At 38.9% G+C, this 15,307-nt stretch overlaps 1 protein-coding gene across 4 annotated transcripts in view; it reads right to left on the reverse strand.

Annotated features, from left to right (window-relative positions):
* Nucleotides 1-15,307, reverse strand: part of tbc1d2b (TBC1 domain family, member 2B) — a 161,623-nt gene that overhangs the window by 96,729 nt on the left and 49,587 nt on the right. The window contains exon 1 of one of the 4 annotated variants that reach the window (XM_043680144.1): nt 9,384-9,598. The exons of the other annotated variants lie outside the window; for them this stretch is intronic. The gene's annotated coding sequence lies outside the window, so the exon portion shown is untranslated. Of the gene's footprint in view, nt 1-9,383; nt 9,599-15,307 lie in introns of those variants that run through there. 4 annotated transcript variants of the gene reach the window in all.

Consider the following 15,307-nt stretch of genomic DNA (forward strand, 5'->3'; position numbering starts at 1 on the left):
TCTTTGAAGTTAGCATCAAAGGATGTTAAGAAGGATGTCTATGTTCTATGTTCTAAGGCATTTTAGTATGCTTGCCTTCACTGCTCAGACCTGTCAGAACAGGAGTTGAGACATTCTATTGCGCTTTAGAGGATATTGGTGAGGTCTCTTCTCGTGAACGGTGTCCAGTTCTGGTCTCACTGCTATTGAACGAATATTAAGCTGGAGAGGTTTCAGAAGAGATTCTCAGATTTGCTGGGAATGGACTTTTTTCACTGGAATATAGGAGGCTAAAAGATGACCTTATAGAGGTTTATAAAGTACTGAGACATAGATAAATTGAATGGCAGGTGTCTTTTCTGTAGGGTAAGGAATTTCAAGACTGGGGGCATATTTTTAAGGTGAGAGGAGGAAGATTTAAAAGAGATATATGAGGGGCAACTTTTTTTCAAAACAGACTAATTAGTGCGTGGAATCGAATTTCAGAGCAGGTAGTGGATGTAGGTATAGTTACAACATTTAAAATACATTGAGATAAGTACATGAATAAGAAACGTTTGGAGGGATATGGGCTCAGCGCAAGCCGGTTAGTTTAATTTGGGATTATGGTCAGCATGGACTGGTTGGAGTGAAGGGTCTATTTCTGCACCATATGACTATGACAGTACACACCTTTTGTGACACATTAGAGTCCCAGAGGTATGGGTGACAAATAGGGGCCACTATTCACCACCAGAGACTTCATTTAAATCAAATAGATTCAACATATTTGGGACAGTTCCATACAATCCATCAGCTTCTGGGCCGGCAGAAACAACATCCGAACTTTGAAAGCTGCACCAAAGAAACACCCCATAGCCTCACTAGGTACCAAGTTGTCACGTTTCTTTGTTTGATTATAAGACCACTTCATGTGCAACTATAGGGACAGCAGCAGTCAGGGGTTGCAGGGGTGTGTGTGCGCGTGATTCAACACCAGGAACTCTAATGCTGACCCCAAAACTGCACCCAGCAAGAGTAAGTTTAATACAGGGGACAGAGTTTGGTGTGAAAATCATGGTAATGGTCTTGCATTGTAAAAGCCATGATTTGACACAAGATTAGGACCGGTGACTTATAACGTTCTGTAAATGCGACTGTCCTAAATATGATGGAGATGCTTGTGTTGGACTGGGCTGTACAAAGTTAAAAATCACACGACACCAAGTTATAGTCCAAGAGGTTTAATTGGAAACACTAGCTTTTGGAGTGCTGCTCCTTCATCAACCACCTGATGAAGGAACTGACCTGCCTGACATAAAAGGTGAATGTCAGGGATACTGAGTGCCTAACTGAGTGACAGGCAGTACCATTGGCAAAGGCTGTGCATTAATAAATAAAGGGCGATTGGTAATGAGGTGCCGGCTTCTAATAAAGAGTTATTTTAAGATTACTGTAGTCGCTGTTCACAATGTGGTCAGCTCAACATTGTCTCAGTCAAACTTTGTTTGATCCCCAATTGAGACAAAAGCACTGGTGGTCTTTGAGATTATTTTAATTTTCCACTTTGCTCACTCAGTAACATCTCTGTCCTTGGCTTAACTGAACAGTTACAATGAAGCTCAACACAAACTTGAGGATTATCACCTAATGTTTCAACTTGGTACTTTTTTCCCCTAAACTCAACATTAAATTCAACTATTTCAGAGTGTAATCTCAGCCATCATTTTATTTTCCTTTTGTTGTATTCTTTGGTCATAATTCAGTTTTTGTCAGGCAGCTGTTTGTTATTCTGCATTCTATAATTTGTCTAAACATATCTTTAGTCTCAGCATTTTGGCCCTTTGGCTCTCTTTAATATCTCCTGTCTTCTGGGGCACAACAGACCTTCCCTTTTGTTCTATTCCCACTCTCCCTTCTTTCACTTGATTAAACCTATAATGTTTCTAACTTTTTCCATAGTGATGAAAGGCCAACCTTGAAACAGTCTGTCTCCCACAGATGATGCTGCTGAATATTTCCAACATTTTGTTTTACCTCAGGGAGACAGCATCCATTGTATTTTGTTTTTGAATACATGTAGCTACTGCAGTATGTCCATATCACAGAAAAAAAAAGAACTTCGTAATTCTGAATTACAATACTGTGTTTATCCATAAATACTGCACTCAATGGCTTGCATGGTCACATGTGAAGGTCACATCTGAACAGCAGCAGCTATAAGGCAGGCATGTGACAACTGAACACCTGAATGTCCACACTTTACTCCTAGTACATAAGGCTCTGACGTAAATCGTTTGCCCACTTTAAAATTCTCTTAGTGTAAGACAGTAATCAGATTATCAATGATCCAGTCAGAATATATCAGCCCAGTACTAATCAATCTAAATATAGTGTGCTTGATAATGAGCCTCTTGCACATTTGTCAAAACATCAATATTTACTGTAAATGCTACAACTTAAGCAAAACATCAACAATCTTTAAAGCAGTTCTAAAACTACACTTAAAAATCCCAACTGCTTTCAAAACAAATTTTCACATAAACAAAGCGATGTATAATGAAATAAACACTATAGACTGCAATGACAATATGCAATGCACTAATGAACTGCGAAGCCACCCAAGGAATAACAAACTGCTTCCATCACCTCTTGTTCCTCATGTCAATTAGCATCACAACTTCAATATCCAACAGTGATCTAAAGAGAATTGTGTCGCAAAAGCAGATTCAAGTGGTAACAGAACTTGCTTAGAACGGACAGAACTAGTAGAGAAAATAGCTATGTTTCCATTTAGTCTGGATTAATCACTAAAAACATTTTCAGTTATAGAATTATATTGTGCATGTTAAAGTAATTCCCTCAGAGTCCACATCTCCTACTTTACCTCACTTGACACTTATTAAAATTTATTACTTGACATCAGATACATTACTTAAAAATTAAAAACTGTTGTGATTCATAAAAAAACAAATTGCATGATTCTGCTACAGTTGAGTACACCTGTATTTCTATAGTTTTTCAGCAAACAAAACTGCAAATGACTAGGTTTATCCATAGTGAACTGGGATTAGAAAGACTTTAGGGGATGCAGGAACTAGCCATAAGTTCTTCCTCTTTAAAACAGATCACTGGGTGTCATACTATTTTATACTGGGGAAAAAAAACTAACCAACCTTGCTTCACACATGACCCAACTAGTTCCTCCACCATCCTTTCACTTTTCTCTTACTTGTCCAAGAGTTCAAATAAATTCGAAATTAAAACTCCTGTGATGCATTTTACTCACAGTATATGTGAATGAATTATATGGATTAAGACATGAAATTTAATCTCCAGTCTAAATTTTGATATTCTTGTATTGTAACAGGGCACTATAATTGATTGCAAACCCTTTGAACAGGGAAAAGAAAAGCATTGAGGGTGTGTGCTGTGAATTACTATCATGCAAATTTTGAGGGTTCACACTCATGAGGATGAGGGAAGAATCAAACAAATCTGAAAATTTCCCTGGAATCAAATAATTCAACAAGGTTTACAAACTATTAGTTCTTCACCTCCGTTGGATGTAAAGTCCAATCTAACTTCAATCCTTTATGACAATATGAACCAAGGTTCCAATCAATTTAGTTAGAATTAACAATGATTACATGGAAAGACAACAAGGACAGTTTGGTCTGGAAATACTTGACCTGAAAGTGCTTATTCTGCAAGGAAATTGGCAGGTTAAAAGGAAGCAGGTAAGAAAGTGCAATTAAGAACAGAGTCAGCTTGGTCATGATCAACCGAATGCCTCAGCTGGCTTGAGGGGTCAAATGTCCTAGTTTTTAAGATTGACATGGATGTAGCAAGATCAGCATTCTCTGGATCAGTTCAGACTGTTCATCTTTGTGCACCAAATATATTAACGTTAGATGGATCACTGTGGTCTAAGCCCTCAGCACTGTGGCAATAAGGAAAAACAGTTGGTGATCATAATTAAACAAGTCCTTTTGTAGAAGAAACATTTCTCATCAGAACTAACTAAACTCTTCCATACGGAAGGACGGACGGAAAGAAAGAAAAGAAAGATGCATCAGCTGTGGCTAAATAAGGAAGTTACGGATTATCAAATTGCAAGGAATGCTACAATTCTGCAGTGGCTGGTCAGAAGACCAGACAAATCTCAAGGACAATCAGAAGACAACAAAAATAAAATAGGAGAAAGCAGTGTATGAGAGAAAGTTAACTACCGGTGTAAATGCAAGCCTGGGGAACTGGCAGTAGAAAGTAAGGAAGGTTGGGGGCATTAAGATTTGATTAAATGAGGAAACACTGGTAAATTTGCTGTTAACTCTCTGGAATTCTACTTTAAAATCAAAGTCACAGACAGCTTTCTAATGTAATAGAAATGTATTAGAAGCCAAAAAATTCAGAATTATAATTCAGCTTTTAACTTATTTTAAAATAACTGCAATGCATTGAAAAAATTGTTCAACAAATGCATACCTGAGAAAACTTTGTCCTTCTACTGAAAATGTTAACTTGTAACTGGGATAGAGTTGCTTAGATACCAATTAGCCTCCAGTTCCATGAAGAGACTGTTCGTGAACCAATATTAGCAGGTCATTTGACTATTGGGAGAACGTCCACCAGATCAGATCTTATTTTCACCCACACTCCTGGCAAGACTCACTGGATAGTTGAACACTTGACCCCAACCTGACCCCAATCTTCTTAATCTATATTCACATAGTCCAACCATAAAGTTTGTTAAGGCTCTGGTTGTGAACTGAACAAAGGCCAAGAATCGACCCTGAATGCATCAGCTATTCACTGGAATTAAGACTAGAGTGGCGTTGGTAAAGCACAGCAAGCCAGGCAGCATCCAAGGAGCAGGAAAATCGACGTTTCGGGAATTCTGCTCCTCGAATGCTGCCTGACCTACTATGCTCTTCCAGCACCACTAATCTTGATTCTGATCTCCAGCACCTGAAGTAGTCACTTTCGCCTATTCACAGGAATTGGAAAGCCTTAATTTAAAGGCTTGTTTAAGCACAAATTCAGCTGATAAAATTAACCTGCAGCATTACGATCTGTGATCCCGGAAATACATGTAACCCTTACAAAATTATATCCCAATGGTGACCAGCTCCAGTGAATATTACAGCTGAGGACAGCCCTATAGTAAGTTTATATTGGAAGAAGTTAAAAATCACAACACCAGGTTATAGTCCAACAGGTTTAATTGGAAGCACACTAGCTTTTGGAGCGCTGCTCCTTGAAAGAGCAGCGCTCCGAAAGCTAGTGTGCTTCCAATTAAACCTGTTGGACTATAACCTGGCGTTGTGAGATTTTTAACTTTGTACACCCCAGTCCAACACTGGCATCTCCAAATCATGACTATATTGGAAGAGGGGACAAATTTTGAGAATAAATTTGGTAAACAGGTGAAACTCTTCTGCTGAATCAGCACCCAAATCAGCAAGAATCATCCAAAAGGATAGCTCTTGACCAATTGTCCTATATACCACCTGAAAATACTCTCAATCCATTACTTTGTTGTTGATCCGGTATGATGAAGGAGCGGCACTCCGAAAGCTCGTGTGCTTCCAATTAAACCTGTTGGACTATAAGCTGGTGTTGTATGATTTTTAACTCACCGATTCCTTGCATCATGTGCAATTGCCTAAAGGCTTAGCACTTTTGACGGTTGGGATAGATTTGTACAGGTCAGCCATGGTGTCATAGAATAAAAGAATGGCCTACTCTATCTTACATTGGTAATATATAGTGACAAGGTGTAAAGTCCTCAGAATCCTTTATTAAAGGTACTTGTAGAAAGTCACAAATTATGCTTGACCATGCAAGAGGATTATGCTCAAACAGCACCTAGCCGATTTCTCAACATGGCTGAAAACAGCACTGTTGTCCTTTGCTTCGTAGGAAAGAATTCAGGTCATTTTTATTCCTTAATGGAAAACATATTGAACAGATTTTGCTAACATACAGTGGGAGAAGTAGGAAGAAGCTACAGGTTCTGCAAAGGAGCGAAGATTAGAACTAAGAGGCTGGAGCAAATGGGGAAGAGAAGGGGAAGGCTTTCCAAAGACCTATTTTGCTCATCAAATTCTAGTGTCTCTATTTATAGCAAGTCAGAATGAAACTCAATTACAATACAAATTACACAGGCACTTCCTCCGAGACTGAAAACTTCCGTGCATAAAATTGACAGCTTTCAGAGATATTTCTTACAGTTGCCAAAGTTCAAATAATGCTGTTAAGAACTACCAAAGTAAATAAAGATGATCTTAAACACTGCGTATACATCAAAAGTATGAAAACAGCTTGTATTTGTCTTTTGCTTTTAACATAGTAAAATATGCCAGATACTTCCTAGGGGAGCTATCTAACAAAACTAAACAAGTCACATCAGGTGATGTTTGTGTCAATGATTTTAACCAAGCTGTTGCTCACATGTCTTAACACCATCTTAACTGGGGACTCTTTTTGCTCTATGCAGGAGTGAGTCAGGACACTAAATTGTACCCATGTACAACCAAGAACATACTGAAAGAGTATGTTCAATCAATACCTTCCACCTAAATACAGTACAATTAACTCCCAACTAATACACATAAGCTTGCATGAAAATAGAAGTTCAATGTCTATAAACATGCTAATCTTTTCAAATCCATATGACTTGTGGGCAAGACAGCAAAGTGTAGTTGCAAAGAGCTGGGAAGGACAGCAAACAGGTAAAGGGTGAAATGTAGAGGCAGACCATATATTTTGCTGGGTTTAGGTCATCATCATTTGTAGAAATTCCTCTTATGTTGGGAGCTGTGTAACTCTGGCCAAATAGGATCACCTTACAAAGACTCAAATACTGAACTCTGATCAAAATGAGGCACAACAGAAACAATCCTTCCTGGCTGTGTTTCACAATTCTAGTCTGCACCTATTGTCAATCCCAAATGTCTGCTTCAGACTGTTCCAGGCCCATCCTCAAATTTAAACTAAACACTAATTTAACAGCACAGTTACTGTTACATGTGTTGCAATACGCAGAGTTCGAGGTTGTCTAACAAAAGACAAACAGCATTAGCAATAGTTTAACCTCACTGAAATGATTTAGGCTGCAAATCTTTTGATCTCTGGGCAGTGTGTGGTCAGATGAACATTGATATGTAGCCTGGCCAGTAATACGGTTACTCAGCTTTGCTGACTTTTCTGTCAAGATACAACAGCAGTTGGTATTTACAACTTTTCCAAAGCAGCTTTCAAAATATAACTTAGAAAGCAAACTTTTAAAAGATTTCTCCTTTACGAGAGTAATCCTGCTAATTCAAATAAGGGCACTTTGAAAAGTCACCATTTACTCAAAAAGGAACATCAAGGCTAATAGACTAATCATTTTGTCCAGAAAAACTGAGAGCTGACACAGTCATGGAGTGTAGCTCCACAGGGCTCTGACCTGGAACTGGTCGTGACACATGGGTAACATGTATCAGATGATAGCATTATTCATACATTTGCCAACAACACAATGCTATAATGAGGTGGTAACAAATAGAAAGGGGATTGATTACCTTCACACAATTAACGCAGAGACGGTGGGGTGGGGGGGAGACAGAGACAGAAAGAAACACCACAATCCCAAATTGCCCTTAACATTTTCTGTTTCATTATTTCTCATACAAATTATCCAATAACAGTTCAACAGTCATTTTCTATTTAGATTATTGACAGTTCTGCTAATGCTTTGGACAGCACGGTGGTTCAGTGGTTAGCACTGCTGCCTCACAGCGCCAGGGTCCTGGGTTCGATTCCTGCCTCAGGTGAATGTGTGTGGAATTTGCACATTCTCCCTGTGTCTGCATATGTTTCCTCCGGGTGTTTCCTCCCACAATCCAAAGATGTGTACGACAGGTGAAATGGCCATGCTAAATTGCCCATTGTGTTAGGTGCTTTAGTCTGGTAAATATAGGGCATGGGTCTGGGTGGGTTACTCTGCAGAGAGTCAGTGTGGACTTGTTGGGCCAAAGGGCCTGCTTCCATACTGTAGGGAATCTTTTAAAAAAATGCCACAGTTGGAAAAGTCTAAGTTCATGCAAAAGACACAGTACAAGCACAATCAGTTTCAGCCACCAGTACTTGCACTGCTTTAATACAGATCAGTTTAGACTAGCTCCTGAATGAAATTTAGTCTCGAATGAACATCTTCCCTTCTGTGCAAAGCTAAAAGACAGACTTGAAAGTCTGCTGTTTTCTTTTGCATTAAAGCATTAAATATAAATTATAGCTTTTTTCATTTAACCTAATTTCCTAATCAACCTAACCAAATAAGCCTCGACCTGAAACATTAACTCTGCTTTCTCTCCAGATTCTGCCAGACCTGCTGAGTTTTTCTGGCAATTTGTTTTTGTTTCTGATTATAGCATTTGCAGGTTTTTTTTCAGTTTTTATTCCTAATCAAACAGTTCAGATATGTTATTACACACCTCAGACAGGTGGGACGTGAACCCAGGCCCCTTGGTCCAGGGGTAGGAACCTACCTCTGCACTACAGGAGCTCCTCATTGATAGTTCTAACTTGAGAAAATATCTGAAAAGCTAAGTGTGGTATGGAAACAAGTGTGCTATGCATCTGAAATTCAAAGCTCACCAACAGCAGTCCCTCCATATTCACATAAGGAGGACAATCTGCCAGATCAGAACAAAACAGAAAAGATCACAAACTTGTTTTAGCCATTACATGCGCAGTTAGTTTCAGCAAGGCAAAATTATAATAAACCTGCCCACAGCTCCCCAGGTCAAGAAGTCAAGTTACAACATTTAGTCTTTAATCCAGTGCCGTGCCAAATGCACTGAAATCCAGCCAACTCTGATTCTAATGTCAGAGCAATTCTAGGCAGCATGGTTCCAGACATCAAGATTGGAGTGCACAGGGCCAACATTGAAGTAATGAATCAGCAAAAGAACGTGAAAAGACTTTTACACCAGATATGGATCACAGTTTCACTAAGCCCAAAACAGCTGAAAATGATTCATTCTCGAATTTGACAATATCTCACTTCATCCACATTTCTACTGCTCAGATAGTGGTTTCAGATCAGGAGCTTAAGTTACAATATCTGTGACCAATTGTTAGAGATTGTGACTGTGGCCTGAGCTGCTTTAGGGTTCTAAAATAAATTACTCAACTTAGATATCAGAAGGACTGTGTTGAATGTCACTATGCTTCAATAAATGCTCACATATCAAAGATTGCTTCATTAAATAATTCTTTTACTATGAACACTTCAGATTAGTCTGAGCTTTGAACCATTGGAACTACCACATTAACAAAAAGTTATTTTTCCAGCAACTATTTTATAAGCACAAAACAACCTTCTCAGGTTTCTCCTCATTACAAAACAGATTTAAAAGTTAAAAGTAACTCACTTGTTTTCTTTTGCCTCCATCTCAGAAAAGTAGTACAATATCTCAGTTAAGGTCAGCTTAGCTTGTGAATTTAGAGAGACTCTCCCATATGAAGCCATGTTTCAATTTTATATCCAATCGCACTACAGCCCAGTAGATAACCACACACATATTGCAAAGCAATTCTTTGGTGGATAAATCATTGTGTGGTTTATTGTGTGGTCTGTACACAGAGAGCAGAAAAGCTGCTGCTTCTAATTCTTGGTAGTGTTGACTGAACTGAGCAATTGACGGTCTCCAACGTCTAAGAGGAGGAAACATCATCTGTTGTGTTTCCTATGTATTTATAGACTCTGATGCTTGCATCCTAACTCACAAAATCGTGTGCTCAGGAACATATACCAAAATCAATCCACCAATCCCAATTTTCAAATTCTCAGCCTATTCTCTACCCTTCCATCACCTGTAGCCTCCTTCTCTAGAAAATCCCCAACACTCAAATTTCTGCTTCTGGCACCCTGTACATTCCTTTACATGAGAATGGGATGAGAAAAAGAGAATTAAACTGACTTGGTGCAAAACCCCAGCTTGGGTTTCTTTGACTCAGTCACACAGCATGGAAACAGACCCTTCAGTCCTACACATCTATGCCAACCAGACATCGCAATCCGACTTAGTTCCATTTGCTAGAATTTGGCCCATATTCCTCTAAAACTTTCCTATTCATATACCCAGCCAGATGCCTTTTAAAATGTTGCAATTGTACCCAGTTCCCAACTTGCTCTGGCAGCCCGTTCCACACATGCACCTCCGTCTGCTCGAAAAGGTTACCACTTGGGTTACTTTTAAATTTTTCGCCTCTTACCCAAACCTCTGGCCCTCGTTTTGGACTCCCCCATCCTAGGTAAACAACCTTGACTATTCACCATATCCATGTCCCTCATGATTTTATAAGGTCACCCCTCAGCTTCTGACACTCCAGGGAAAAAAGTCCCAGCCTAATCAGCCCCTCCCTATAACTCATACCCTCCAGTCCCATCAACATCCTTGTAAATCTTTTGTACTAACATCTTTCCTGTAGAAGCATAACGAGAATTGTACATAGTATTCTAAAAGTGGCCTCATCAATGTCCTGCATAGCCACAACATGATGTCCCAATTCCTATACTCAATGCACTGACCAATGAAGGCGTGCAGGCCAAACACCACCTTCACCACTCTGCCTACCTATTCTGAAGAAGGATCACCAGATCAGAAACATTAACTCTGATTTCTCTGCACAGATGCTGCTAGTTCTGCTGAGCTTTCCCAGCAACTTGTGTTTTTGTCTCTAACTGTGACTCCACTTTCAAAGAAAGCATGCAAATGCACCCCAAGTCTCTGTTTGGCAACATCCCACAGCCCTACCATTAACGGCATTACATAGAGCACATGACAAAATTACACAATTCTTTTGCAACACTTTTTATTGAGGGTAGCTTAAGACTGTAAGACATGATATGTTATTTCCCACTAGCTTTTGGTTCATGGTGCCACCAATATATTGTAGCTTGAAGTGAACTCCAGACTAAAAGAAACCAAGATTTACAGGGCAACTTCAATTATCTGAATGACACGGGCAGGGAGTATTTCATTCGGATAATCGCATGCCCGGATAACACAGTTTACCCAAGCATTGGGACATTGAGATAATCGATGTTCAGATAACAGAGGTTGTTCTATATATAAATAATCAAAGCTAATTTACCTAATTCACCCCATAGTTCTGCAATTTCCTCCACAAAAACTTTATCCAACTGTCTTTTGGAAGTCCGTACTGAATCTGTACCTTTATCCTTTCAGACAGTGCACGATCAGAGTATTGTTTAAATGCATTTGCATTTAAAGGAAGGGTCACTTGACACAAAACATTAATTCTGAGTTCTCTCCATAGATGCTCCTGCTGAGCTTTTCTTGCAATTACAGTTTTTGATTTACAGCATCTACAGTTCTTTCAGTTCTGATATAGGAATGATATTCAGGGAACCATATTTTAAAATTATTTTAAAATTGCTTCACCTTTCCACAATGCCATGGTTCAAGGCTTGCACCAAGGTTTCAACCCATCATTACTGGACACAAGTAAAATAAGGCTACAAGAAAAGAACACAACATAAATAGATTCAGTTCTGACGTTATTTGCTCTAAACCTTTCGATTTCCTCAACAGACTGCTCCGAACATGGAGAAAATGGCTGAACCTTAAGCGTGAGGTGAGTTATTGCCCTTGCCATTGAGGCAGCCTTTGAATAAATGTGGCCATCAAGAATCCCTATCAAAAATAAAGACAATGTAAATCAGTGTAAAACCATCCACTCGTTGAAATCTTATACATTAAAAAAAAGACGGCTGTGCCTATTGGAGGCCAGTCAACACATCAAAAGGCTTCAAGAATCCTTCATGTTAGCAAGCCCTAATCATTTTCAACATATACTTTAATGGCTTTTCCTCCAACAAAAGATGGTGACATCCGATAATTAATGTTCAGTACCATTTGCAAAGCCTCAGGTATTGAAACAGTCAGTGCTCATATGCAGGAATACCTGAACAACATTCGGACTTGGGCTGATAGGTGGCAAGTAACATTCACACACGTGCCAAGAAATACTCATCTCCAACAAGAGAAAGTACCTCCCTTGACATTCACAGTGTCTATCAACAACCTGGTGTTCATTACTGACCACTCAGATAGAGTCAGTAGTTCCAAGATGCCTAAAGATTTTCAGTGAGAAACCAACAACTTAGCTTCCCAAAGCCTGCCTGCCATCTACAAGGTTTCTAATATACATAATATAAACCAGAACAGAACTACATAAAAACTGATTTTTAAATCAACTGATGATTCAACAGTCTCCTCCAAGCCTGTTCTACACAAAGGGACTGTTTTCCTTCCCGAAAAAAAAGTGGCATTGAGGCAAAACTGCAGAAATGTTCATTAAAAAATGAAGTCAATACATCATTTTGTACATAAATGTTTTAATGTTAGCAATGTGTAGCAGGGACAGTAAATACTAAACATCTGTAGTTCATAAAAATATCTCTACTTAACATTCAGCACTCTGAAAGTTTCCATTTTACAATTAGAGCACGGCTTCCTTCACAACACATCCTGTTGCTGTTGTGGTTCTGTTTATCATACTTCCTGGCTCATTGTAAATAAATCCCTCCAGAATTTAGCAAATATATGTCTGTTACAAAAAGAAAATTTCAAGAAAGCAAAATATATATGACCCTTAATTTGTATCTTCTGAAGTTGGATGGCAACAATATGCTGTCCTAGTTTCTTGGGATCTTGTTCTCAACATCAGTCTAAATGATATGTCACTTGTTTACACATTGAATGTACACTGACAAAGCTCAATCAGACACCATTAAGATGGCTAGTGGGAAAGTGGGAAATCACATTTGTTATAGATAATTGAGACCATCGAAATAAACATTTTGGATCGAATAAAGAAAATTCAATTTAGTGACATAATTGCTGCACTTAAGCAGAATACTTGGTTGATACTAGGCACCAACAAAACTGGACTGCAAAGCTAAATAACAAATTAGATTCAATGTGCAGTCATTCACAGCTTGATGAGCACAAACAACTTTCAGCATCTTTGGAGTTACCATTGACCAGAACCTGAACCAGACTAGCCATACAAATACAGTGGTAAGAGCAGATCTCACCTTGCAACTCCTCAAAGTCGATCCACCATCTACAAGGCACAAATCAGGAGTGTGACAGAATACTCCCCACTTGCTGGATGGCTTCAGCTCCAAAAACACAACAAGATTGACACCATTCAGGGCATAGCTGCCTGTTTGATTGGCACACATCTGCAAACATCAATGCCTCCATGCTCAGTATCAGTAATGTGTACCATCTACAAGAAGCAATGCAATTCAAACCTTCTTAGTACACCACCTTCCAAATCCACAACTATTTCCATCTTCAATGATAAGGGTAGCAGATATAGGGGAACACCAAAACATGCAAGCTCCCATCCAAGCCATTCACCATCCTGATTTGGAAATGCATTGCTGTTCCTTCAGTTATTTGTGACAAAAACCTGGAATTCCCGCCCTGACAGCATTGTAGGTCTACCTACAACACACGCACCACAGCAGTTCACGATTCACTGCCACCATCTCAAGGGCATTTTTTTTTTTAAATTTACTCATTTGTGGGATATGGATGTCACTGGCTGGCCAGCATTTATTGCCAGTCCCCAGTTGCCAAGTTGGTAATAAATATTGGTCCAGTAGGAAAAAGGCATGTCTTACAAATGAATTGAAAAACAAACTAGGATACAGTGATGTACGTTTGTAATAAATTATTATTTGGAAACTTGGTTTAAAATTGGAGGCGAAATGGATTTCAGGTTTCATTTCTGTAATGGTGATTTTGATTGCTTTGAAAAGGTCAGAAAATGGGTAAACAGTGCGTCATTTGCTCAGAAAGATGGTGAGGATCCCGTCCAGCTATTCAGGCAACAGCATGCAGCTCTATCAGCATTCTTCAAATAATTAAAGTCACAACAACACACTGGCCATTCATCATGATGCTGTGAACCTTGAAGCAAAATTAATCAACACATTTGTTCATAAAAATGGGTCCAAAAAGACGGACTGAATTAATCTATAAATGGTGAGGTAGGAAGGAAATACTGAGCAATTGAATTGTCCGAACAAGCATGAAAGTTGCTAATTCTGAAGTGGATGAGTAGTCAAAGTGAGTAGGGAAAGTTTAGGGGAGATATATGTGGAAACCTCTTTACACAGAGGGTGGTGGGTGCCTGGTTGCCTGCAGAGGTGGTAGGGGCGGGCACAATAGCATCATTTAAGATATATCTATACAGATAGATGAATGTGCAGGGAGCAAAGGGATACAGACCCTTAGAAAATAGGTGACAGGTTTAGATAGAGGTACTGGATCAGCGCAAGCTTGGTGGGCCGAAGGGCCTGCTCCTGTGCTATAATTTTCTTTGCTCTTTGTTCTTAGTGGAGACCTGGAACACACATTCTCTCCTTCCCCCACCAAAAAACACAACAAGAGGCTGGGTATCAATTAAAACATCAAAACTGGATTTTCAGATCTGTTGGGAAAAGTATAAAGGAGTATGAAACTAAAATTGATGAATTGATTTCAGATACAAATCATCATTATCTCAATAAATTGTTTGAGAGGTGTGAGGAGTTGAACCGCCTTTTGCTCCTAAACTAGTCATCACATCCAAATGATTTATATAGATTGTGAAAATCTGTGTTCTCAGAATGGATCCTGGTGTAGCCAGGATAACAACCTGAGAATGATCCATTTATTTGTTAATTAACTATTTGGCAAGACAAGTACTACCTGTACCATTTTGTTATGAAGATGTGGGTGTACTGTACCTTTAAGAGTAAAAACTAGCAGTGACAGCACCAAGTGTTCTCAATAAGATACAATGTAACATGTGCTCCAGCTATTGGGGTAGCTGGTTGTCTAGAAATGACAAAACAGACTAGAATTAGGCCAATCAGTTTAAATCATACCTCAAAAAAAATTCCAATCAAGTTTGAATTGAGTATATTGACAATCTTAAAAGCCAATGACACAATCCAATGTTTTAAGGTACAAGATTGGGGAAAATTGAACAGTTGAGAGGAGAACTGCCACCAAACCAACAGCTGTAGACTGCTACTCAGAACTCAGAGACACCTGACCTGGACTGCCAATCTACCAACAAAGATAAAAAAGATTCAACCACTGGCTGGTCTTAAAATTTGAATTTTTCTGTACATCTTAATTGTGAGTTTTATTAGACTAGTATTATAGAAGGGAAGATAAAAGATAGGTTGGAGGAAGGAATTGTAAATACCTGTTAGCTAATTACTCTTGGTTATACTTTAAGAAATAACTTTATTAATTTTTAC

The sequence above is a fragment of the Chiloscyllium plagiosum genome, chromosome 40, assembly GCF_004010195.1.
Source record: "Chiloscyllium plagiosum isolate BGI_BamShark_2017 chromosome 40, ASM401019v2, whole genome shotgun sequence".
Taxonomy (NCBI): Eukaryota; Metazoa; Chordata; class Chondrichthyes; order Orectolobiformes; family Hemiscylliidae; genus Chiloscyllium; species Chiloscyllium plagiosum.